The 23,820-nt window shown below is 58.1% G+C and overlaps 1 protein-coding gene across 6 annotated transcripts in view; it reads right to left on the reverse strand.

The window, feature by feature from the left end:
- The window catches only part of MEF2D (myocyte enhancer factor 2D), a 75,625-nt gene extending 61,192 nt beyond the window's left edge, over positions 1 to 14,433 (reverse strand). For 4 of the 6 annotated variants that reach the window (XM_068995333.1, XM_068995331.1, XM_068995332.1 and 1 more), the window contains exon 1: positions 14,354 to 14,433. The gene's annotated coding sequence lies outside the window, so the exon portion shown is untranslated. Of the gene's footprint in view, positions 1 to 13,907; positions 13,987 to 14,353 lie in introns of those variants that run through there. The other 2 variants (XM_068995325.1, XM_068995322.1) reach the window with 2 other exon arrangements.
- Between the last annotated feature and the right edge of the window lie 9,387 nt (positions 14,434 to 23,820).

Raw genomic sequence — 23,820 nt, forward strand, 5'->3', positions numbered from 1 at the left:
TGTGTCAGGCTGGGACAGGGGACCGGCAGCACCAAGCAGGGACCAGCGCAGCCTCCCAGCGAGAGAGCGCCTCTCACTAAAGGAAGGAATCTGCAGCCGGCTCCAAATGATGCCCTTTTCTGAGGCCCCTGTGACAGCGGGAAGGGGGTTCAGTGCACACCGAGTTTGACCTGCTCCTGGTGAGACCCTTGAGATCACCTCCAGCCAGCTTCCTGGATAATAGCCCCAGCTAAAACCTTGCCCTTGGTGCCTGGCCCCGGCGCTGCAGGCACTCCCAGAAACGCTCCAAAGGCTGACCAAGCCTTGGTACAAACCAAAACCAGCACTTTCTACATGACACCCCCCTCCCCAGCTCCAACGCTCCAGATGGGCACATCAAGGAATGGAGGGGAAGATAAACAGAAACAACTTTCCCACAGCTCACACCAAAGACCCCGGTACCGCCAGCGCCCAGCACCCGCCCGGCACCTCCCTGATGCAGCAGCGGGACGGAGCACGGACGCCCATCCCCGCAGAGCCGAGCCCACCTCACCGGCACTGCCGGCACGTCCCGGTGGAGCACGCGGCCTCGGCAGGGCCGACACAGCCCCTTCCCACCCGGCTCCGCGCGCGCCGCCACACACGGCTCAGCCCTAACGGGATAACAAGCTCACAATGAGATCCTAATGAAGGATTAGGGAAATACAGTTTAAAGAGATTAAGGCTGGGTGCAGCACTGAAACTTTTTTATTTATTTAATTTTTTCCTGAGAGCCCGGCAGAGGTGAGACACAGATTACAGCCAACATGGATGGAGCTGGCATTCGCTGCTGCCTCTGGCGAACTCGGGATGGTTTTTGCATAGCTCTCGTGCAAAGAGGGGCCAGGGCTGCGAAAAGGATGGAGGAACACACAAAAAATGGCTCGTGGCGCCTGCAAGCCCTGCCCAAGGCACTTCACAGCCAGCCAGAGGCTTCCTTCATCTCTCCCCTCCCACACCAGTCCCTTCCCATCTGCATCCCAGCTGCGCCCGATGCTCTCAGTCCCGTGCTCTCAGTCCCGTTCGTAATGACTGTTGATGTTATCCGCCCGAGCCGGAGCCTTCCAAGGAGCCCCAGGGAAGCAGGTACTCAACTCTCATTCAGGGAAAGTTATTAATAGTAATTTCTTGGCTCTACACAAACAGAGCAAGGAGTCAGCCCTGGCCTGGGAGAGCTTGGCGTGACTGCCAGCCCCACGTGCTCCAAAAGGTCAGGAGTCTGGTTCGCCCCCAAATCAAACGAGGATGTTTAAAATAGAAAGCAACACATCTGGGGCTGCTTTTTGGCTTGTTTTGACCACTCATATATTTTTCTGCAATCACCAACACCACAAATTTTCTCCTCCCGAGAAAGGGCAACGTGACTGTCACCCCATCACAGGAATCCAGGAGTGGGAATTTGCTAAACCAGCCCCAAGAGTGCTAATGTCTGGGGGGGAATGGGCAAGCAAGGCTGGTGCTGGGGGACGGGACTGTCCCATGAGCAGTGGGGCAACTGCTCAAACCCACCCCTCATTTCAGCCAAGTCCTCCAAAGCTACACAACAAGAGGGAGGTGCGGAGCTGAGAAACATCCCCGTTGAGAGACTACAAAACAAATCAAATGAAGATGTTTGGAGCAGATCCAGATGTTTATTAGTGACGCACATGGAGGTATAAATAATTATCCGGTAGGAATTTTGTTCACAGGCAGCTCTCCCTTATCTAATCAGATCTCAGTGCGACATGGCCCCGGCCTCCCCCTGCTTAAAAAGTCTTGAGAAAACCAGATGCAAAATAAAAAAACCTCACTAGGGGCACCAATTTAATCCCATTAATCACTGGATACTGGGAGCAGAGCTGCCAGCACTCAGATCTCATCCAGGCACAGCTCAAGGGAGGATTTTTTTCCTCCAGCAGGAGCACTGGCAGAGGGTCAGATCCTGCACGAGGGTGCAGAGAAGGGCCAGGAGCTGAACCCTCGCATGCTGCCCCATGCCCAGCACCAGGCACAGGTACAGTGGCATCTGTGAGGATAGGAGCCACCGTGGCATTGGCTGGGCCCCTCCACACCAGTGCAAGGAGCTGGGCAAGCTCTCGCCTCTAAGAAACCAACTGCTTAAAATACACTGGCCAACAAACCCCTCCCTTGTCCGGCTGCGCGGTACTGAGCGGCCTCTCCAGCGCCCGGACACTGCAATTACCTAAAAATAAATGGACCACAAACCTCGAGAGGCCAAATGGCTGAGGGGGATGAGGACAGCAGGGAACGTGCCCCAGAAGCACCGAGCCTGGCAAGCTGGAGGGACCAGCAGCCATGAGCGGCTGTCGCGGCACCACCACGAAGCCCAAGCCAAAGGGTTCACATACGACCAGAAAACAGGTAGAAAAAAGGCTTTAACAGCTCAAAAACACCACCTGAGCTGATTTTTCCCAGCCCTTAGCATCGCCTAACCCATGGGAGGTGCCGGCCCACTGAGCCACACCACCGCCCCCCGCATCAGCAGCCCCTCACCCTGCCAACCCCCCCGCCAGCATTTCTGATGGTTTTCCAAAAATTTAACCAACCCAACCCACCATAGGCGAGGCTGCAGAGGGTTTTGCAGAGGCCAGAGAGGAGCAGTGTTGGAAACTTACTGTAGGAAATTGGCCGCTCGGCTCCAGCTCCTTGTCCCTACTGGTGGGAAAGTCTATAAATCTCTAATAAAGAAAAAAAATCCCCTCCCATTTTATTCCTTCTCTCCCCCCTTCCCAAGGATTGCGAAACTGAGAGGGCAGCCGGGGCTTGGATTCGCAGCATTGCTGAGTTCCTACAGAGTCTGGGCTCCCTGCCACCAGCAACAGCGGCTCTGGGGGTGTGGAAAAAGGGAGGGAAAAAAAATAAAAAGAAGAAGAGGAGTAAAAAAAAAAATATAAAAAAGTCCTGTTTATTTTGGGGGATGAGAGAGAAAACTTGCACTGCACGAAGTGGGGTGGAGGGGGAGCGAGGCTCTGGCACTCCTGCAGGCACCACGCGTTTGGGAATCAAAAAGGCTCCGTTGAAACGCCTGGATTTTGGGTGGGAATACTGAACTTGCAGAGGGTGCTCTTTCCCAGAGTGTACTTGGGCAGTAAGCAATCTTGTATAGAGCGAGGCAGCACCTCCCAGGGCAGCTGGACCCCCTCGAGGGCACCCATGGGTGCCAGCTCTGCTCTGCCCTGCCCTGACGCGGCCCTGGGCGCTGAAAGGGGAATTACTGAAGACAGGCTGGAAGAAAAGCCTGCTCCAGCCGTGACCCAGATTCCCCTCCAGCCTGATCCCTCACTGAAGTCATAATCCTTGGAGGGCTTCTGGTCCTTTTTTTTTTTTTAAATACATCCCTGAGTGTTGCCATGGTGACAAGGGGGATGCTATAATTTCAGCATTATAGACTTCAGCGCGAGAACAGGAGGGAGAAGGTGGTGGAAATATGGATGAGCTGCACTGGTAATGCATTTAGGGAAAAAAGAATTAAAAAAAAAGAAAGAAAGAACCAAGGCAGCACCTTGGCTTGGGCAACAGAGACTGGAGGCGCAGGGCCATGCCACAGCCGAAGGGATGCAGGGGATCATGGAATGGTTTCGGTTGGAAGAGACCATAAAGATGGTCTCGTTCCAGCCCCTGCCATGGGCAGGGACACCTTCCACTATCCCATATTGCTCCAAGCCCTGTCCAACCTGGCCTTTGGCACTTCCAGGGATGGGGCAACCTAGGCAACCTGTGCCAGGGCCTTACCACCCTCAGAGGGAGAAAATTCTTCCCAATATCCCACCTAACCCTGCCCTCTGTCAGTGTGAAGCCATTCCCCCCTTGTCCTGTCACTCCAGACCCTTGTCCAAAGTTGTCTCCAGGTCTCTTGGAGCCCTTTAGGCACTGGTAAGGGCTCTAAGGTTTATCTGGAGCCTTCTCTTCCCTGGAATGGGGACCTGCTCCTGTCCCTCCGACAGAGTACCTACTTTGGGGCATCATTTGGGCAGCAGCTTCCCTGAGCATGGATGCTCCAGACCCTGCAGGGCTTTGGGGGATGCAGGCTGCCACCCTGCCAGGACACAGCGACAAGTCCTAAATCCCCCAGCAAACCTTGTGGAACCTGAGGAAGCCCTGAGCAGGAGCACCCTATTTTGGGGTGGCCTTAGCCCAGCCCACCACAGCTCAGCACCCAGCCGGTGTCAAAACTTTGCTAAGAAGCAGCTCCGAAAGAGCTGCCCTCTCCTTTTTACCTCTACTTCCTACCACCTTTCCTCTCCACCTGCTTTGCCCATAGCAGGTCCTCATGGTATCCCATGGCAAGCAGGATGTGGGAGACCCTGAGTTCCTGTCCAGCTCCCAGCTGGAATAAAACCCACCACTGCCCGTGTTTCTGCAAGGGCATGAGATACCTCTGGGTGTTCTTAACGTCACACTACCCTGGTTCAGCCCTAGAGAGCCCCTGGGCTGGTGTCTGTGAGTTTTCAGGCTGGTAGGTGACCTGTGACCCCACAGGAGGGATGAACCACAGCTTCAGACCCTAGGGACCTCAAGTTCTCCTGTGGCACAGAAATAGCAAAACTGCATGAACAGAAGCCAAACCAGTTTTAGCCACGTTTCCACCCCGCTCGCACCCCTTCCCGCCCCATCGCCGGGCACTGAACCGGCACCTGCTGTGACGAAAAATTTCCGAAAGACGCACAAATAAAAATAAGATCATACACAAACTCCTCTGCCCAAACCCAGACCAACGGCCCATGACCCCATCACAAGAGCAATGGGCTCTTAGGGACTCATGGGGTCCCAAAGGAAGCCAGAGTGCCCCGGGGGATGCCAAGTCCACACCACACACGAGTGGGGAGGTGAGAAAAAGCTCCGGTCTGGTGTGCGGAACCCGGCACCGCGTCCTCGGGCCATGCAGCCTGCACCCCTCGGCCTCTCTGAGGGGTGGGAGACAAATCCTGACCCCAAAACCCAGGTGGTCAGTGTCAGGGGTGCTGAGACATCACTGTCTCAGTCCTGTACCGGGCCTGGGCACGGCTCAGTGGGGATCCTCAAAGGGCAGCGTGATGCTGGGACAAAAGGGTCTCCTGAGCTCTAAATGCCTAAATAAAACCACAGCACATCACTGCAAAAGTGGGAACTCCAGGTGCGGGGTGGCAGCGGGTGCCAAGGACCCCCCACCAGGACTCAGCACGCTCCTTCCTTGCTGCAAAAAAACTTGTATAACCCCAGTGGAAAAACTATTGCGAGTGTTTTGTTTCGGTGCCTGAAGAGGAGCCAAACCCCCAAACTACCACCTTCAGCATCTGACCTGTCAGGCCTTGGGCCATCGAGTGCTTTCAGCAGTGCCCCGAGCTCCAGATTTAGCCTCAGAGGTATTTATCTCTGAGAAGCTAAAACCAAAGCTGCATTTGCATAACAAAAAGACCCCAATGCTCGGTGCAAGTGCGGCTGGCAGGGGAGAGGACATGCAAAGCAGCAAAGGCGCTGAAGGTCACCCAGGCGGATGCTGAGCTCGCGGTGGCTGGTCCTCTCCACTGGAAAGGACAAGGCAAGAACATCTTCCCATAAGGAAAGCATCTTCCCAGCCTTCCCACTTCCACCTCGTCCAGTTGGAGCAGCTCTCTCCAGCACAAGGGCAGGTGTGAAATCCTGCTTGCTAAAGCACACACTCACATCTGGCCCTAAAGCTGAAAGACCTGAGGGCAACTAACAGGATTTTTCCAAACTCTCTGAATCTGTGTTGAGAGCTGGGCTCACCGTTTTCCTCTCCCGGCTGCCAGTGGCCGGCGCGAGGACAGGCGGCTTCGTCCCCTCGGGAGCAGTGCCCGTGGGGAAGCAGGGGGCGAGGAACCCAGCCCTTGGCCTTTCCCCAGCAGCACCCGAATGCAGCTCCCACGACCCCTGCGGCCCCCAGGAGCAACCAGGAACTCACCCCACCGGGACCCCCACCCGTCCCGTGGGAGCAGGCGGACGGCACAGCAGCTCCGTGCTCAGCTGTCTGACACACCAGGTCAGCACCTGCTGCCACGCTGTGCCTGCAGCTCAAGCCGGCACCTGTGCCCTTGTTTTGGGACAAAGTCCCTTCGGGAACTGGCGCCACCCGACTCCCCGTCTCCTCCTTATCTCACACCGACACACACGGACTGAATCCCCTCCTGCCCTGCCACGCTCACAGCTCAGTCAAAGCCCAACCGTACCAAAACCCCAGGGGGGTCACACCAAACCCAATAAAGCATCGCTGTGCCCCAGGCCGCCCCAAAAGCCAGATGTTCACCTCTCCCCCCCGCAAGGAAATGCCAGCTCTGGGGAGAGGATTGATGGAGGAGCAAGAAGCAGCCACCAGCTGCCGCGGGAAGAGCCTTGGCTGCCTTCGCCACCAGCATCTTGCTCCAACCATTTGTTCTGCTTCTATTTTCGAAAGCGCTGGGGCTCAGCGCTCCGCAGATCCCAGCCTCCCTCCCAGCCTCCCCACCGCCGAGCGAGGCGACAGATTTCTGCTAAGAGGTAGCGCCGGCTCCGCTCCCCATCTTGGCAGCGGCATCCACGCAGGGCTGGGGATATTTTTGAACGAACAAGCCGAGAGGTGCTAGTTTTCCCGGCGGCTCGTTGCCGGTGCGTGGGAAGGACGGCCATGCCGAGTCAGGGAAGGTTGAGGATGGATCTGCGATCGATCCCTGTGCCTAAAACCCTGAAGATGGGGCGGCGAATCCTCCTAAATCATGCACAGCGAGATGGCCAGTGGCACATGGAGCTCTCTGGGAAAACATCACCCAAGGGACGAGGCTGGAGATGAGGTCTGACTTTGGCTGCATCCCAACCCCCTGAGCCCTTCCCAGGAGCCCCCACACTGGTCCATGCTCTCAGAGGAGAGCTGGCATGCACACACTGTCCACGTGATCCCAAGTGCTGCTCCTCACTGGAATACTAGATGGAAAGCTGCCCCAAGCCCACGTCCAAGTAAGCCCTGCCTTCACCCAACCCTTCCACATCCTGTTCCAGTTATTGAAATAAATTTGCTGCTATCGCAGGGTTTTCCTAGGGGCAGACATGTCTCCAGGGAACATGTGGTTTATCCCCTGGGATAAACCCGAGGGTTGGAATGAGATGATTTTTAAGGTCCCTTCCCACCTAAACCATTCCATGAGTGTGGTAACTGTGCCTGGAGGCACCTCCTCACCTCCATGACCTCTGCAGTGGTGCCTGCACCAGAGACACTTGGTGACACACAAACGCTTTCCTTTCCCCCATGGTTCTTCCAGCAAGTTCTGAACCAGTCCAAGCACCGCATGCCAGGCTCTGTGTCCAACAGAGCCAAAGCCAGAGCTCCCTGCAGGGGAATTTTAAAGGCCAAAAATCCACACACAGTTCCCAGCAGGAGGAGGGTGCTTGTGGCAGAGCCAGGCTCCAGCAACACCGGGATTTTAACAAGCTGTGGGGTCTTCAGCCACTCCAACCTGCCACCCACCATCGAGCTGAGCGGCACCAGGGTCCCCACCCAGACGAGGTGTCACAGGTGCCACAGGACACCGCAGCCCGGGGATGGACACCATTCCCAGCCACTGGCATTCGGACAAAGCGGGCTGTTCCTCCCAGGGCTGGCAGCTCACTCGGGTGCCAGCAAGAAGCCTGTGGGTACCAGCTCCACGGGGACGTTTATTATGAGATTTAGACAAAGCACAACAGCTCAGCCCTCACCTACAGTTACACAAACACACAGCCACTCTATGCCTCCGTATACCCAAAATGGGTGAAAAACACCCATTTCTTGGCTGTCCCAAACTTGCAGAAGGTCCTTCCCCATGGATGTCACCATGGACCGAGAGCACCCATGCCTGGAGCCCGATCCCTGCCATTCCCTGCCCCAGCCCCTCACCACAGTAGTTTATCTCCTGCTCCCAGCACTGAGCACAGCGGCTGCAGGGCAGGACAGTCTCAGTGAGCGCCGGTGCAAAATAAAAAAAGGCTGGTCGGTCAAAATAATTTGTCCACATTCTTTATTGTAATTTTTTTCTTCCCTGCCAGTGGAAACTCCTGCTCCGGCACCATGTCTCAAGGTTACTGCTAGGGGTGGGGGAGGATTTCAGGTTTTACAACTGAAAAATTCCAGACAGAAACCCAGAAACGTTGCCAGTTTTTTACTGAACAGAAGTTCTTTATCCAATTAATTTAATTTATTTAACTTATGGGGTTTTTTTACACTTGATGCAGCAGGTTTAAGCAAACTCCGTTTTTTTCAGCCCCCCAAATTCTGTCTGCTTTGATAGAAAATTCTCACCAATGCCATGAACATTTTCCATTCTCAATTTCTTTTCTAAGGAAAACCAAACCAAACAAATCCGACCCCACATATTTTCCCCGCCTGCACCACATGGGACGTGTTCCTGGGTATGGTGCCTAGCAATTTTTCCCTGAAGTCTTCCAATAATTGGAAAGGAAAAAATTTAAGAGTAAAAAGAAAAAATTCATCTTCAAAATAAGGAAAGAAAAAAGGTGCTTTCGAAAAGGATGGAGGAAAGTCACTTTGTTCCAAAAGGCACTTCCATTTAAAAAGGAAGATGAAAACTTCCAAGCAGGGCTATTTATAACCACTGCTTATATCCATCAATAACACCTTGCACCTGAAGCTCCACCACATTCTCCAGAGCAGGTACCCCCAGCCCCACAGCCCCAGCACCCCTGGGGCCGTGAGCTGCAGGATCCATCATGCACGAGATGCTGATAACCCCCTATGGCAAGAGGAGGAGAGAGGAGAAGGAGGAATCCCACTAGGAATCCTAAAATGAGCCCTTGGCAGCCCTGGGGTGGGCTCAGGTCAGGGACCTGGCCCCGCAGGCAGGTGCTGCTTCCCAAATCTCATTACTACTTTTTGGGGATGGAAAAAAAGGTAAAAAAATAATTCGTGAGCCATGGATTTGTCCTGCCTCCTTCCAAAAAAAAAGGCTGATGCAACAGCAGTGCTGCAGTGGGAGGTCACCCTTCCCCACAGCCCCCAGCCCCCCCTCCATGCCCCAAGCACCCCAGCTGGGGGGGCTGCAGGCACCTCCTCCTGGAAGCGGTTTGGGGTTTGTGCCGGACGCTTGCTGGAAGCTGTCTGAAGCTCTGGAAAGAGAAACGATTCCTCCTCCTCCTCCTCTTCCTCCCTGCCCAGAAATAGGTCATTTAATTACCCCTTTTCCAACCCCAACCACCAGTGACTCAGGACAGGAGGTGGGAGCACTTCCACCCTGCGCCGGCTCCTGCCCAGCAGCCACTGTGCATGGCTTTGACCTTGAGCCATTGTGCCAGCAGGACCGGGCTGTGAGGGCACAGCCAGCACAGATGGCAGGGGCTCAGCTCCCCACCTCTGCATTCCAGCTAGTGCTGCTCACTTGAAGCAAGGAGGGTCGGGCCACGGGTGCTGCCAACCCCGTCCGTGCGCGGCCACGGGCAGGGCCGTGTGCCGCCTCCGGGGAAACCAAGGGCTAATTGCACGTTGGGAAATCCTACGTGTCCTGCTCGGCACGGAGGGAAACGCGCGGCCCCGGCACGGCACGGTCCGGTCCGGCTGCTTCGGGAAGGGACAGTACAGTGGCTCCTGGGTGGGTGGTGGCTGGGGCCTGACACATCCCAGCACAGGCATCATCCCGCCCTTCCAGCTTGTCCTCACCGCGCACAGCAGGACACCCGCCCGGCACCGCTCCGGCCACTCGGGCTTCGCGTTTGGCAGCGAAAGAGCAGCACCGCATGCCCGCTCCGCTGGGCACTGGAGGGGCACGAAGCTATTTAAAGTCCACTGGGCACCATGGCAGTACTCAGCATTGGGAACAGGCCCCGGCAGCTGTTCCAGCATTCCAGCAGTCAACCACAACCAGGACATCTCACCGTGACCAGGCCCTTCCAGGTGACACAGATGGTGGCAGCGAGGACCCACCAGCACTGCATGCACCTCATCTCATTGCCCCCTTTTATATAGGGGTGGTGCTCCCCTATAGATCAGAAGCAGCCTGGGTATCGTGGAGCAGCTGCTGTGTCCCCCCAGCCTTGTCATGACCCATGCGAAAACAGGCCACGTTTCCCAAAAAAAACTCTTCCCATGCAACTCAGAGACCCAACTCCCCCATCTTTTGAACCCCCATTTAAGAGAAAGCAAACCTAGACCCCACCCCCCAAAATAAATCACTCCAAATTGGAGTATTTATCAAACCCTTGCTCTCCACATGGGTACTTTTTTTAGGATTTTTTAAAGGATGCAGGTTCCTGTCTGTTTTGCAAGCAGTGGGGAGCTACAACAGAGAGACGCCAAGAGTGAGGGGAAAGGAAAAATTAAAGAAGAACCACAAGCAAAGCAAAGTGGAGTGCAAGATGCAAACCGACAGATCCGGGGAGGCAGAGCTGCTGGCAGGCAGACGGCGAGATCCATCTTGAAAGCAAAAGCAAACTGCAGCTCACACAGGCAGAGGGAAAAACCTAGAGGTCTTCAGCACTGCCTGAGCTCTGATCAAACAAAGTGATTAACAAATTTCAGCTTTTTATTGAAAGCTTCTCTAATTAGAGGAAAAAAGGAAAGGAAAAAACAAAACCAAACCCCTGAGAGTCACATCGAGTGGTGAAGTCTCAGACAGTGTTGGGGGGCTGCAAGGGGGTGATGCACCCCACAGTCCTGCTGGCACACGGAGGGCAAGCACAGCCAGGGGCACTCAGCACTCACCCCATGGCACCGGCATGGCCACACATTTCCGTGCCTCCCCAGCCTTCCTCCTCCTCCCCCTCCTCCTCCTCACTTGCTTTCTGCACACCGCGTCGGGCTCAACGGCAGAGCCAAACCTTCCCGGGAGCAGGACTGTCATCTGCAATAGAGTCACCTCTGAACTCGGGACAGCTCAGCCTCCAGGAACTGCCAAAATAGCGATAAAAATAAGAAAGAGCCCCTGGCCTGAGGAGTTCACCCTCCGAACAGATGGGACGGCGGCGGGGTGAGGCAGGGGGATATTTTTAGCTCTGGTTGCAGATGGGGAAGTCCGGCACAGCACCAACACGGCAGCCCCATGGCCGCCCATGCAGCTCGCCATGGCTTGGGTAACCTCCGTGTGCACTCCGAGGTATTAACAGGATTTAATGGGATGCTGCCTGCTCACTTCCTGAGCCTCAGGCACCACCTTCCAGGCCAGCTCACACCAGCACAGCTCCACATGGCATCTCACCACCACTGTTGGGGGCACCCAGCGAGGCAGCAGTGGTCAGGGGGAGCGGAGTCAATGTCAGCAACCCACACCCCTCTCCCTCTTTCCCCTTCATTCCCAAAACGGCCACCTCCCTGCAATCCATCACAGAGCAGAGATGCCACGCAGCACCCCATGGCGGGTTCCTCCCAGCACGCTCCAGGCAATGCCAACCTGACCCTGGGAAGCACTCTGGCTTGGGAAAAAAGAGGGAAAAGCAATTTCTGCCCCTCACCACAGATGCTTTTTTAGGTTCAAATGACTCGCCCAGGGTGCCAGACGCATAGCCTGTAGCTGAGCCCTCCACACCTGGCTGAAGCCCTCCTGTTCCTTCGGGATGTGCCAGGCAGCATCTCCTCCCACCCTCACATCCATCCTTCCTTCGTGAGCCAGGGCCTGCACCAGCATTAACACCTCCCTGCCAGGCAGCTGCCGGCACCAGTTCCCGGCACGCGCCAGCACCGTGGCAGCTGGGTCCCACTCCCGTACTTTTCGTCCGACACTTTCGGCTTTGTTCTCCCTCTCACAAAGCCGCCGTGAGGCTGCCCTGGCAGCACGAAGGGACCTTGAAGTGGATGCGGTTTATGACCATATTTAGGCTCCTTTATGTTGCCAGTCACAGTAAAGGGCTGCAGCATTAAATGAGACTCAGACCCCACTTGTTTCACTTGGCAGCCTGGGAAAAATCCACCCCGGGTGACTCCAGCACCGTCCATGCCTCCGCCCTGCCCGCTCGGGGACAGCATGAAATAGCAACAGCCCTTTCCAGCTCTGCAGCTGCACTTCCCAAGAGGAGCCAGGAGCCCCTTAGCAGTGAGGAGGGGGGGATTAAACACATTAACCACCTCTCCCATTCCGAGAACAACACCAAAGCATGGGGAAGAAAAGGGACATGCCCAAGGTCACCTACTGACAAAGCCAGCACTTCTCAAGGTCCCAAGAGCCCCCCAGCAGGACTGAGCACACACAGGGACGTGACTGTTCGGCATGAGGAGCCCCCAAGCTGGTTTGAGCCGGGGGAGAGCCCAGGCAGGAGTGGAAGCCCTGAGCCACCTGACACGGGAGCTAATGCCCCTTCAACACGAGCACGTTAAATCCCTGCTGTGGCAGAGGCACCAGCGAAACCCGAGCGGTGGCCCCCACCACTGCGGGGACATTGGCCACCTGCTCCGAGCCGGCACAAGTGCAGATGCCTCGGCTTGGCAAAGCCGTGACAACTGCAGGGGCTGAAGGGCAAGGTGGTGGGGGTGGAAAGGAGAAGCCATGAGGCCCATCCAGAGGTCCGTGACCTTCAGGACCCATGGCAATGGTCCTGAGGGCAGGGCAAGCAGTGCGCTTTGAGCTCCAAAGGGACAGGGGCAGCTTGGCACTCCCAGGCCAGGGCCACCGGCACCGAATCGGCTCAGGGAAGGAGAGAATGTACCCAGAATAACCCTTACCTGCACCCAAAACCTGCACCCCTGGCCTGATGAGCATCCCCATCACGCTGAGGCTGGCACAGCCCCATCCCCAGCGGCAGCAAGATTTCAGGCTGGCTGTCCTGGGACAGGGGTTTGAGAATACCCACCTTGGTGAAGCGACACCAGCCCAAAAATTCATGCACAGCCACGCACTGCAGGAGAAGGGACTTTGGAGGGACAGGATCAGACCTTCCTGGCATGGGGGCAGGCAGAGGTGCTGAGCTGAAGTGCCAGTGGAATTTGCACCAAGCACAGGTGTCTCTGTCCCTGCCCAGACCCCTGCCCGCAGCACGAGGGAGTCACCAGCCAAAACCGTGTGGCAGCTCCGACACTTGTGGAGGATGAAGAGGGGGCGACAGCCCAGCTGATGGCCATACAGAGCTGGGGGTACCGTGGGGCTCCACGGGTGCAGGGGGAACAGCTGCGTTTGTGGCACACGCGCGTGTATCACTGACCGTGCGCTGCTCTTGTGCATGAGGGGAGAAAAGGAAAAGAAATAAAAAAAATAAAAACCAACGACAAAGCCAAAGGGGTTTGGGAGCTGCAGGGAAGGGATAAGCTGCGGGCAAACCGGCGTCGCAGATGCCGAACAGCCGCAGATGCCGGACGCCCTGTCACCACATCCCTGCTCAGCATCGCCGGTCCCTCTGGCCAAGGAAGAGCTCGACACCCCGGGGAGGCCGTGGCAGTAGTGACGCGGTTTGGCCCCACCACGATACCCTGCTCCGGCCGCTGTCGGATGGAGCTGAGGCGCTGAGCCTTCCCCGGACAAACAATCCCAGCTGTCGGCTCCGGAGCCGGCGCACGGCCAAGGCATGGGCGCTCCGGGACTCGATTTACCGCCGGCTCTCCCAAAATCTGCTCTTGCCAATCAAACCGCAGCCGCCACCGGCACCCGAAGCCTCGCCGGCGGGTCCCCCCACAGCCCCGATGCCATCACCCTATGCCCTGCCAGGGAGGGCACTCCCCAGCCCCCGAAATCCACTGGGCCCTGCTTCTCCCTGGGTCCCGCCAGGCCGCAGCGGGTCCCATTCGGGGGTGGACGCAGTGTCGCGGGTGGGCTCATGGTCTGCCACCACGGGGGTCCCACGGGGACGCTGCCCACTGCCCCGGAGCGGGGTGGGCACCTCCAGTGCCGCCCCCACCCCATCGGCAGCACCCAGCGGGACCATCCCCGTGTGCCGCACCCGGCACCCGCATCCCCCCCGTGTCCCGCGTCCCCCCGTGTCCCGAGTCCCCCCGTGTCCCGCGCCCCCCTCACCTGTCCCCGCAGCGCCCAGGCCGAGCCGCCACCTCTTCCCCTTCCTCCCGCTCCCTCCTTCACCTCTGCACCATTTTGGTGACGGTTTGTTTTGAAGCCGAGGGGGGAGGAGGGAGGAGGGGGGCGCGGGGGGAGGATGTGCCGCTGCCGCCGCCGCCGCTGCTCCCGCCCCCGCCCATCCCCGCGCCTCGGGGCGGCTCCGTGCGGCGCGGGGGTCGGGGGGGTCCCTCCGCTCCCCCCACCCCAAACACAGCCGGGCGGAGCGGGGCTCCGCGCCCCCCCTGAGGCCGCCCGGGGAAGGGGGGGGTGGGGGGGGCGTTCTCGGAAGTAGCGCCAGAATCGCGAAACGTTAAAAGAAATCAAAAATAATTAAAAATAACAATTAGAAGGAGGGGAAGAAAAAAAAAAACCGACAGCGAAGAAGCGCGAGAGCGGGAGGGACCCACCTGAGCGGGGCGCGGACCGGCCGCTGCCGGGGCTGCGGCGGAGCCGGCGGGGAGCGACCATGGCCGGGCCCGGCCCAGCGTCAGGGGCGGCGGCGGCGGCGCGGGCGGCCAATGGCCGCGGCGGGGGGGAGCGAGCGGGGCCGGGGGGGACGGGGTGGGACCGGGGCCAAGGGAGGCTGAGCCGGGGGGGAGCCGGGGCCTACCGGGGCCGAGCCGGCAGCCGAGCCAGGCCCGGGGGTGCGGTGAGCAGGGGAGGGGGAACACGAGCCGGCGGGGGGGGGGCGGGGGGGAGAGGGGGGTGCGCCGAGCCCGGACCTCCCCTCTCTCACCCTCAGGGCCTGGCCTGGCTCCACTCGTGTTCCCCAGGGTGGGCAGGAGTGTCCAGCCCAGCCCCGCGGCCGGAGCAGCCGCCCCGGGGTGATGGGGGCATGGTGGGTTCTGCCCCAGCTTCCATGGGGGGTCGGGCTCAGGACAGTGGGACAGTGGGTCAGTGGGGTCCAAGTGTCCCTAAAGCTGCACGGGTGACATCAGCTGCCGGTGAAGGTCCCGGTTCTGCTGCCAGGATGCTGGCTCCGGCACTCGGAGGCACCAGCACAGAGCCCTGGTGGGTGCGATGCTGTCCCGTGTGCCCGGACACAGCCCAGGGGCTGCTCCTGCCCCTGCCGGCCTCACTGCACGGGGCTCCCGGGGCTCCCGGGGCTCCCGGGGCTCCCGGCCCTTCCCACAGCGCCGGATCCTCAGCCGAGCACATGGCACCAGCCCTGGGCTCCCTGCACTCCTCGGCAGCAGGGCCGCAGCACCCGGACCCTGCTCCAAGCCTGGGCACTACATTCGCAGCTCCTCCAGTAGCCGCAACCCAGATAAATCGCTTTGTGCTACCCTCGAGAAATCCAACAGGTCAAACAGTGACGCCCACCTCCGTGCCAGGACAGTTTGGGGCTGTGAGTTGGGGCAGGAATCTGGTTTTTAGGGGGTTGGGTAACTGGTTCTGTTCCTGTCTCACCACCATGTCCAGTGCCACTTCTCCACAGCTTCAGAGCAGTGTCAGCAGTGGGCACAAGCATCCTTAGGGCTGGAGGGATGCAGACCACCCATCTACACCCCAGGTCTGCACTGAGTGGTGTGGTGGGGGCTGGTGATCTCACTGGATGAGCTCTCCCACCACTGGGAATGCTGGAGGAGAGCCATATGGGCAGGGCTGGGGGTCAGCATGGGGCACAGACTTTCCTTTCCCAGGGACGTGTGTGGCATGGCAGGCCTGGGCAGGCTCCCACGTGCCGCTCAACACAGTAAAATAAAAATCAGGCTGGTGTGGGACTGCTCCTAGCAGAAAAATACTGGTGCCAGGGATCAGAGCCTCCACGGTAGATGTTTCATGGTTCCCCCTGACTGGCAGAATGCAACCCCCCTTCTGTACTGGTGACATGGAGCCGGCACGAGTCTGGTGCAACTCCAGCACCCTGTAAGACAGGAATACCGAGTGATGGCTCTGTCACATACAAAGCCACTGTCCCAGCTCAAGGGGGGCTAGGGGCCAGTGACAGGGATGTCCCAGCCCTCTTGGGTCACATTCAGCTGAAACACCAGGAATATGAGCGCTCCCAGTGTCACTGGAGCACAAAACCAGCACAGGGGAGCTGCCGGGCATGGGGACAGAGTCATTGTGTTTTCACCCAGATGATGCCTGTAGCCATTAATGCAGCAGCACGTGGTCCCCCTGCACTGGCCTCCACGACACAGGGCACTGTACAAGCCCAAAACACCCAGTGTTCTCCCCAAGGGCCTGGGGTGACAGGGCATGGGGCTGGGGCATGCTCCCATCATGGCTGTTCGTCGTGGCCGGCTCTGCCCTGAGCCCCATCCCAGGCCGGGAGGGCAGGAAGAGGTTCCCCAATGCCAGTGACTCAGCTGAGGGGGTTGTTTTGCAACATGCTGGCTGTGGGAGGCTCCTGGTGCGTGGAAAGTAGGTGGGAAATTATCCAAATTATCCAAGGTGTGTGGTGAGCTCAGGGCCCGGGGAGGCTGGTGGGCACGGAGCAAGCCAGTGGGTGATGGACCTGCACCTGGAGCTGGGGTAAGGGGTCCCACTCTCAGAGGGTGCTTGAGGCCGGGATGGTGATTTTGGGATGAGCTTCCCCAGGGTCTGGTGCCCATGTACCTTCCTCATATTGCTCTGGGACAAAGAAAGCAAAGGCACAAGGGCAAGAGGTAAAGATGGTCTCGACAGAGAGGCTCAATCTGACCAAGCATCACTGGGCACTTCGGCTGCCACCACCTCTCTGACTCAGTGACACAGTTTCCTGCTGGCTCCTTCCCCCATCCCAATATGTATTTCTAGTGGACTTTTCAGTGTGTTTGGCTTTTTGGGGCTGTTTGTTGTCAGTTAGTTATTTTATTATATTTATTGTTAGAAATAAGGCTATTTTTAGCACACTGTTGGTTTAGATAGAGATGGGATTAGTCATCTCACCAAGAGCTGTTTGCAGTCTCTCCTCAAGGATTCTCTGGGGTTTGTTTTCCAATCAACTGAGATCATGTATCCAAAGAAATAAAAAATAAAAATAGTCAGAATAACACACAGCAGCCGCGCTCTGGTGCCTCTCTGTGAGTTACGGGATGGAAACGAGGGAAGGATCCAACCCAGGATATTTATGAGACAAAGACGAGAACATTACTATGAACCTCAAAGTATTTTGGAAAGTCAGTTTGAGCTGCTTTTTTTTTTTTTTTTTGTCTCTTGGGAACCGAATGCTGAGTAACTCCCTTCCCACACCAGGCTGCTGCTTTGTACAGCTGGTGCGCAGCCTCTTGACAGTGGAAACTGCGTTCCCTTGCCCTATGCCAGCGGGAAGGAGGCAGGACTCCTGGGTCTTCCGAGATATGCAGCCACCTACACCCTCAGGCTATTAAAAAAAAAAACATAAAAGGCACCCAATAATCTAAAGTGGGAGACACTTGTTCCTTTCCTGCGCAGAGCACAGGGAGGGGAGTGGGGTGAGGGCTGGGGGCAAAGCCAAGAGGCCGAGAGCAGAGTCTTTTATTGCAGAGCAGCATCTCCACCCTCCTTGCCACAAGTTTTTTGTCTCTCTCTGCCAGTGTTCCTCCTTCTGAACCAAGTGGGAGCAGAGTTCCATGCCAGTTTTGGGGAGACCAGTTTGGCTCTTAAAGATCGCGGTTGGATGCAGGGAGGAATCAAAGTTCGTGGCTCATCTCATCGCTCACTGGCGTGGAAGTGCTACGGCCAGCTTGTCCCTGGCAGTGCTGGTGCCCTTGGTATGCAGAGCTGAAAGCAAGGGAGGGGGATGGGGGTCCTGTCATGCCACATCAGCTGGACCCTGGCCCGGGGTGCGGGTGATGCCCTTGGCAGTTGCACAGCCCATCTCTGGGGACGGGGAGAGGAGCGGAGCTGAGCACGCAGAGGCACTCACAGGGTCACTCCCAGCTCTCCAGCCTCGGGCCGAGGGACAGCCCCGGTGATCTCCAGGGTCCCTGCCAGCCCCGTTCCTGGGGCACCCGTGACCTGCTGCCTGTGCGGGGGTGACATGCCCAGGGCACGGCACAGCCCAGGCGCTGCGTGCCCGACCCGCGCGAGGACAAGAGTGGCACACGTGTGGTGACAACGCGGGGGGGCCGTGCGGGCAGGGAGGAAGCGTCGCCTTCACGTGGCCCCTCGGGCCCCCCCCCCGCCGCCCACCCCGGCTTGGGCGCGGGAGGAGGATTATTTTATTTGCCCTCGCAGCTGGCGGGGGCCCCAAAATATGCCGGGAGGGGGGGGGGGGAAACATCGCATGGAGCGAAGCTGCCAGCGATGCTCTCGGGCGACCCTGCAAGGCTGGGTGCGGGGTCCCTCCTGCCCCGGCCGTGCACCCCCGCCGGTCCCCCGCTCCTGCAAGCGCTCCCTTCCTCCCTGCCCCCTTCCTCTCCAAGTCTAAATTCTCCCACAGCGTCCATTGACGTCCTGCCTGCGTCACCGTCTCCAGCACAACCAGACAGCACGTGGGAGAGGCAGGTTAAAGCGGCAGGGCCCTGGGAGGGCTCCAGCTGCGCACCCCGGCAGCGGGGCCGCGCGGGGAGGGGGCGCGCCGGGAGCGGCCGCCCCGCTGAACCCCCCACCCAGACGGGACCCGGGTCCTGGTGCCGCCGGGAGGGGTTTCCTGGCTCACCCCGGCGGGAGTCAGCGCAGGCTGGGGGAAGATGAGGCTTTTTCTCGCCCATCACAAGGCTTGCAGGGGAGTGTGAACGCATTTTGCTTCCAGGTCCATGCCGCCACCCTCCCCTCCTCCCCGCCGTGCTCCAAACCCACCCCAAACGGGGACCAGGCGCTCTGTTGGCCAGGGAAGGCAGCGTGCAATCAGACGTGCGAGCCCTCAGAACCCGCTCCCAAAGCCAGAGCCAGACTCGCGTGTTTTTTTCCCGGCGGCCGGGCCCCCAGCCAGTCCTTGTGCCTTCACATCTGGGCTTTGCCTCTGCCCGAATTACGGTGCAGCTCAGCTGGGTCCTGGGGGCGGGGAACAGGGTTTGCACGCAGGGGAAGTGCCAGAGCTCTGCCAGGGTGTGGGATGCAGTGAGTTTTGCAAGGGCTCGGGTGCGGGGTGCAGTGAGTTTTACAAGGGCTCAGGTACCTTCCCTGAAGCCCACTCATCATTTCTGCCCCAGGAAATTGTCTGGCAGCCGCAGCGCTGCAGGACATCCCCTTGGCCATGACTCAGGGCATCGGGGTGGGCAGGAGAGCACCCCCATCCCAAAGCACAGCCCTGCTTCCTTGCTGTGTCCGCGCTGCAACCCGAGGGGCTATTTTTGTCCCTTTTCTTCTATTTATTGTGCCAGAGCAGTGTGCGGTTGGAGAAGGCTGTGGTGTTTGCTTTGTGATTGCTTCCTTCCCGCCCATAACCTTTTGCCTTAAAACGGGATTCGCCCTGATCCTGGACCCAAGGCCGGGAAGCCTGGGCAGCGTGCCATGGGCACTGGCACTGCAAGGCTCTTGGGGGACAGAGATCCCTGGCTCTGACCCTTATTTTGAAGCAAAGCTGAGTGCAAACACACTGCCCTTCAACTCCCCTGGGCACAAACTGCAGCCCTGAATCTCCTGCCCTCGAGCATCCCCAGCCCCTGCCCAGTGCCTCCAGCAGCACCGGCACTGCCACACTCGCACCCAGCCTGTGGAATGCTCAGCTTCCAAAGGCAGACAGATGGGTGAGTGGGAACAATCGTGGTGAGCCCTCAAACAGGAGCCACCACGAGAGAGGGGGGGAAAAATTAAAATAACTCAAGTTGCAGAAAGCAGCCACCCTCAGTGGGGGCCACCCGTTGTGGGCGACAGGCAGAGGCAGCCCTGCACGAGCATCCCCAAGGCCAGCAGCACTCTCACTGGGGATAGACCATCCTCATCCTCCCTGACACACCAACGGGAGAGTTATCCAGTCCTGAGCTGGGCTACCATGGCTGCTAGGCTTGGAGAACACCTGATAAATTGGAGGGGGTGGGGGAGGACCCCACTGCTACTGCAAAGCATCGGTGTTGCCTTGGCCTGGCCACTGGTCAGGACTATTTGCCAGCAACCCCAGCATGCTGCTGCCTTCACCCCGCTGCAAGGGTGGGATCTGCTCACCAGAGCTGACGCTCTGTGGGGTAACCGCCAGGGTTAAACCCTGGTGGGAAATGCCCAAAAGAGAAGGACTTGGGGGTGTTGGAGAATGAGAAGCTTGATGTGACCTGGCAATACAAACTGACAGTCAGTGCTGTCCTGTATGTGGGGCTCATCCCACAGCGTGGGCAGCACGTAAATGGGGGTTTCTGCTCCTCTGCTCGGCTCTGGTGAGACCCCACCTGCAGAGATGCCTCCAGCTCTGGGACCCCCAGCACAGGAAGGACATGGATCTGCTGGACCGAGTCCAGAGGATGAGATATTAGAAAGAATTTCTTCCCTGTGGAGGTTGATGAGGCCCTGGCACGGGGTGCCCAGAGCAGCTGTGGCTGCCCCATCCCTGGAAGTGTTCAAGGTCAGGTTGGACAGGGCTTGGAGCTACCTGGGTTAGTGGAAGGTGTCCCTGCCCATGGCAGAGGGGTGGAACGAGATGAGCTTTAAGGTCCCTTCCAACGCCAACGAGCCTGTAATTCTGTGATTCTGCAGGCAGCAAATCCCACTGGGGGTTTGCTCAGCCCAAGCTTTGCTGGTCTGTGCTGGAGGTATCCAGCTGGGACAGCAGCAGCTCCTGGGGCAGAATGGGCACAGCAGAACCCCCCCATCTCCTGCTGCTGGGGTTTCTCAGCTAGGTAAGTGTCTTTTAGCATATTTTAGCATCCTGGAGGCGTAAGCCCAGCACAATGCTTATCAGCTAATGGACACTGGGAACATTTTGGAGCACCTTGCAATTTTAAATTAACTTGCTCTCTCCTTTTTCTTCCCAAGCACAAAACTGCAGCCCCACTCTGGTGCAGGCAGTGGCTGCGGCAGCCAGTGGGTAGAGCTGCAGAAGCTCCCCAAGCAAGTGTATCTCCTCCGTGTGTAGGAGTAGTTGCTGACTGGGAGCAGCCCAATTTCCAAGAACTCCCAAAGTTACAAGCCTTCACATCTTGCTGAATCAGTGCAAGATCCAGAGCAGCTCCATGCTCAGCGGCTCAGAGAAAGCAAGGATCCGTGTCTCTGCAGACAGAACCTCAATGCTGAACACGAGTATCTCCATCCCCTCCTCCTCGAGATGCTGTCTGTGATTCCTGCACACACACCTGGCCCTAATGAAAGGGCCCGGCACCTCCCCATCGCCCAGCCAGTTAAACCTGCACGGACTGAGCCCATCGCACACAAAAAGCCTCTCCTGGGTGAGTTCCTTATCACCCGTGAGTCAAGGCAGCCTCGCCGCCGTGGGTCCGACCCATCCTTGGCACGGATGGGAGGTGCCCGGGGCTCCGCACCGCAGGTCCGGCTGCCCTGCACCAGGAAGGGAGGCTGGATCCCTCCTGGCCGCGGCCCTGGGGAGCGTGACCCTCCGTGAGGCTGCGGCCAGCCTGCCCTCGCTGCTGCTCACTTGATCCCGTCTCCTCCCCGCCTAATCCGCGCTCCCCTCCCGGTATCCTCTGCTCCACTTTAATGCCAAAGTTGGCCGGCAGCCACTCGGCTCCGAGGACGAGGACGCCTTTTTTCCTGGTTATGCAACGCACGGCTGAGCTGTTTGCCTTTCTCTGTGAGGAGTTTTGGGAGGCTGGGCTGGCTACCCTCTCTGGGCAATGGGCAGGTCCTGGGGTGTCCCAAATGGGGATCGAGAAGCTGCACGCTGGTTCCCCCCTTTGCTCTGCCCCAGAGGCTGCTGTCTGTTCCTAATCCATTCCCCTTCTCCTCAGGCATCCCCCAGGGTTCAGCCCTGCTCCCTTTCCACATGGCTTCTCCATGCTGCAAGAAGAGCTTTCTTCATGCTCACAGCATGTCTGGCACAGCCCCTCAGCGAACCCTGCCACAGCATCCCAGTGAACCCTGCCACAGCCCCCCAGCAAACCCTGCCACAGCATCCCAGTGAACCCTGCCACAGCACCCCATCGAACCCTGCCACAGCCCCCCAGCAAACCCTGCCACAGCATCCCAGTGAACCCTGCCACAGCACCCCATCGAACCCTGCCACAGCATCCCAGTGAACCCTGCCACAGCACCCCATCTAACCCTGCCACAGCCCCCCAGCAAACCCTGCCACAGCATCCCATCGAACCCTGCCACAGCCCCCCAGCAAACCCTGCCACAGCACCCCATCTAACCCTGCCACAGCCCCCCAGCAAACCCTGCCACAGCATCCCATCGAACCCTGCCACAGCATCCCATCGAACCCTGCCACAGCATCCCAGCAAACCCTGCCACAGCATCCCATTGAACCCTCCCACAGCATCCCAGTTAACCCTGCCACAGCACCCCAGTGAACCCTCCCACAGCATCTTGGCTAACCTGCCATGGCATCCTGACTAACCCTGCCATCCCAGTTATCCCTGCCAGCTCCCAGCCGGGATCATCACCAACCCTCAGTGTGGCATGGCACAGCTGCAGTGCCATGGTACTGCTGACACTGAGTCTCATCTTGGTTCTCCACATGAGTCAGAGCACTGCGAGCCCCCTCCAAGCACCACGGGGCACAGCCCCAAATCCCAGCACCCCCCAGGGCCAAGTTCCCCCAGCCCAGGGCCTCACCTCGCTGCCTCTCCCTCGAGCCAAGGCTCCAGCAGCCCCTTTCAAGTGGTGGGTTTATCTGCTCCACCACAGTCCCTCTTCAGTGCTGGGAGCTTTGGAGATAAGCAAGAGCTCAGGAGAGCTCAGATTTAAGGCTCCAGCTGCCGCTCCTGGGGATGCTGTTCCCGGGCTGCCACACACAGCAGCATCTGTGCCATGTGCTGGGTGGTCAGCTGTGCCACCAGCTTATTTTGGGGTAGACCTGGGGTGCCCGCTGCCAGTGCCCAAGGTGGACAAGATGCTTTCAGTCACAGGTGTGGGTCCCAGGCCTTCTCTGCTGCAGCCTGGGACCCACAGCTGAGGATGCTGTGCCCTTCTGAAGCCCACCCTGGCATAAAAAGCTGCCGAAGAGCCTCTTCCAGGGAATGAAACATCCCCAAACCTGGCTGCTTTGGAAGGCATCTGTCACCAGACCTGGGCCTCCCAACATCCAGCAGCCTCCCTGCACTCATCAGGAGCACACCGAGGTTGGGGGAGGAGGAAGTTTGGGACACTGAGGACACTTTCTTCCCTGCTCTCCCCTTAAATTATTCTGCCACATATAGTAGATATTGGTGCTATTTTTAGGCCTTGCTTGTTTAATTATTGAGAAAGATTTTGAAGGATCTCTTGAAGGCAAGGAGACAAGCACCCGGGGTGCTCGCTGGATTTCCCTTCCTGAAGCACCGGGCAGACAGCAGGGCCCTGGCAGTTGCCACCTCCCCTTTGCCACAGGAATCCTCCGACTCCAGCTCCAGCCTGCTCAGTGTTTGCCCACAAGGCTGGATGTGGGGATGGAGGGAGCAGGTCCAGGCTTTGGAGTTGCTGGGTGATTGTGAGGAGTGTGGCTCAGGGGTCGAAATGAGCGACAAACCCTGTCCCCAAACCAACACTTTTCTGACACAAAGGACTGCGTCGGAGCTGTGAAATCCTGGGTCCCAGCTGACAAAAACCAGTGCAATCCCAGCACCGGCTTCCACTAGGAACGAATGTGGCCCAGAACTCACCATTTTTATTTTTAACTGAACGGACACTTTTCTTGCTGAAAAATGACCTTATTCTCAGCTCGCCAAGCAGAATTGCAATGGCAGGATTTTTTTTTTTTAAACCAGCTCCTTTTGTGTTTCCACTTACAAAAAGCCAGAGAATGGCCTTTATTTGAGATTAAAGGGGTTTGGTCAATTTGAAATCCGCTGAGATTTCAGCAAAATGGTATATAATGAAGTAAGAGCCAAATCCTCAACTGGTGTCCTTTGCCCTGGCTTCAGCAGCTTCGGCTTTC

The sequence above is a fragment of the Aphelocoma coerulescens genome, chromosome 25 (genome assembly GCF_041296385.1).
Source record: "Aphelocoma coerulescens isolate FSJ_1873_10779 chromosome 25, UR_Acoe_1.0, whole genome shotgun sequence".
Classification (NCBI taxonomy): domain Eukaryota; kingdom Metazoa; phylum Chordata; class Aves; order Passeriformes; family Corvidae; genus Aphelocoma; species Aphelocoma coerulescens.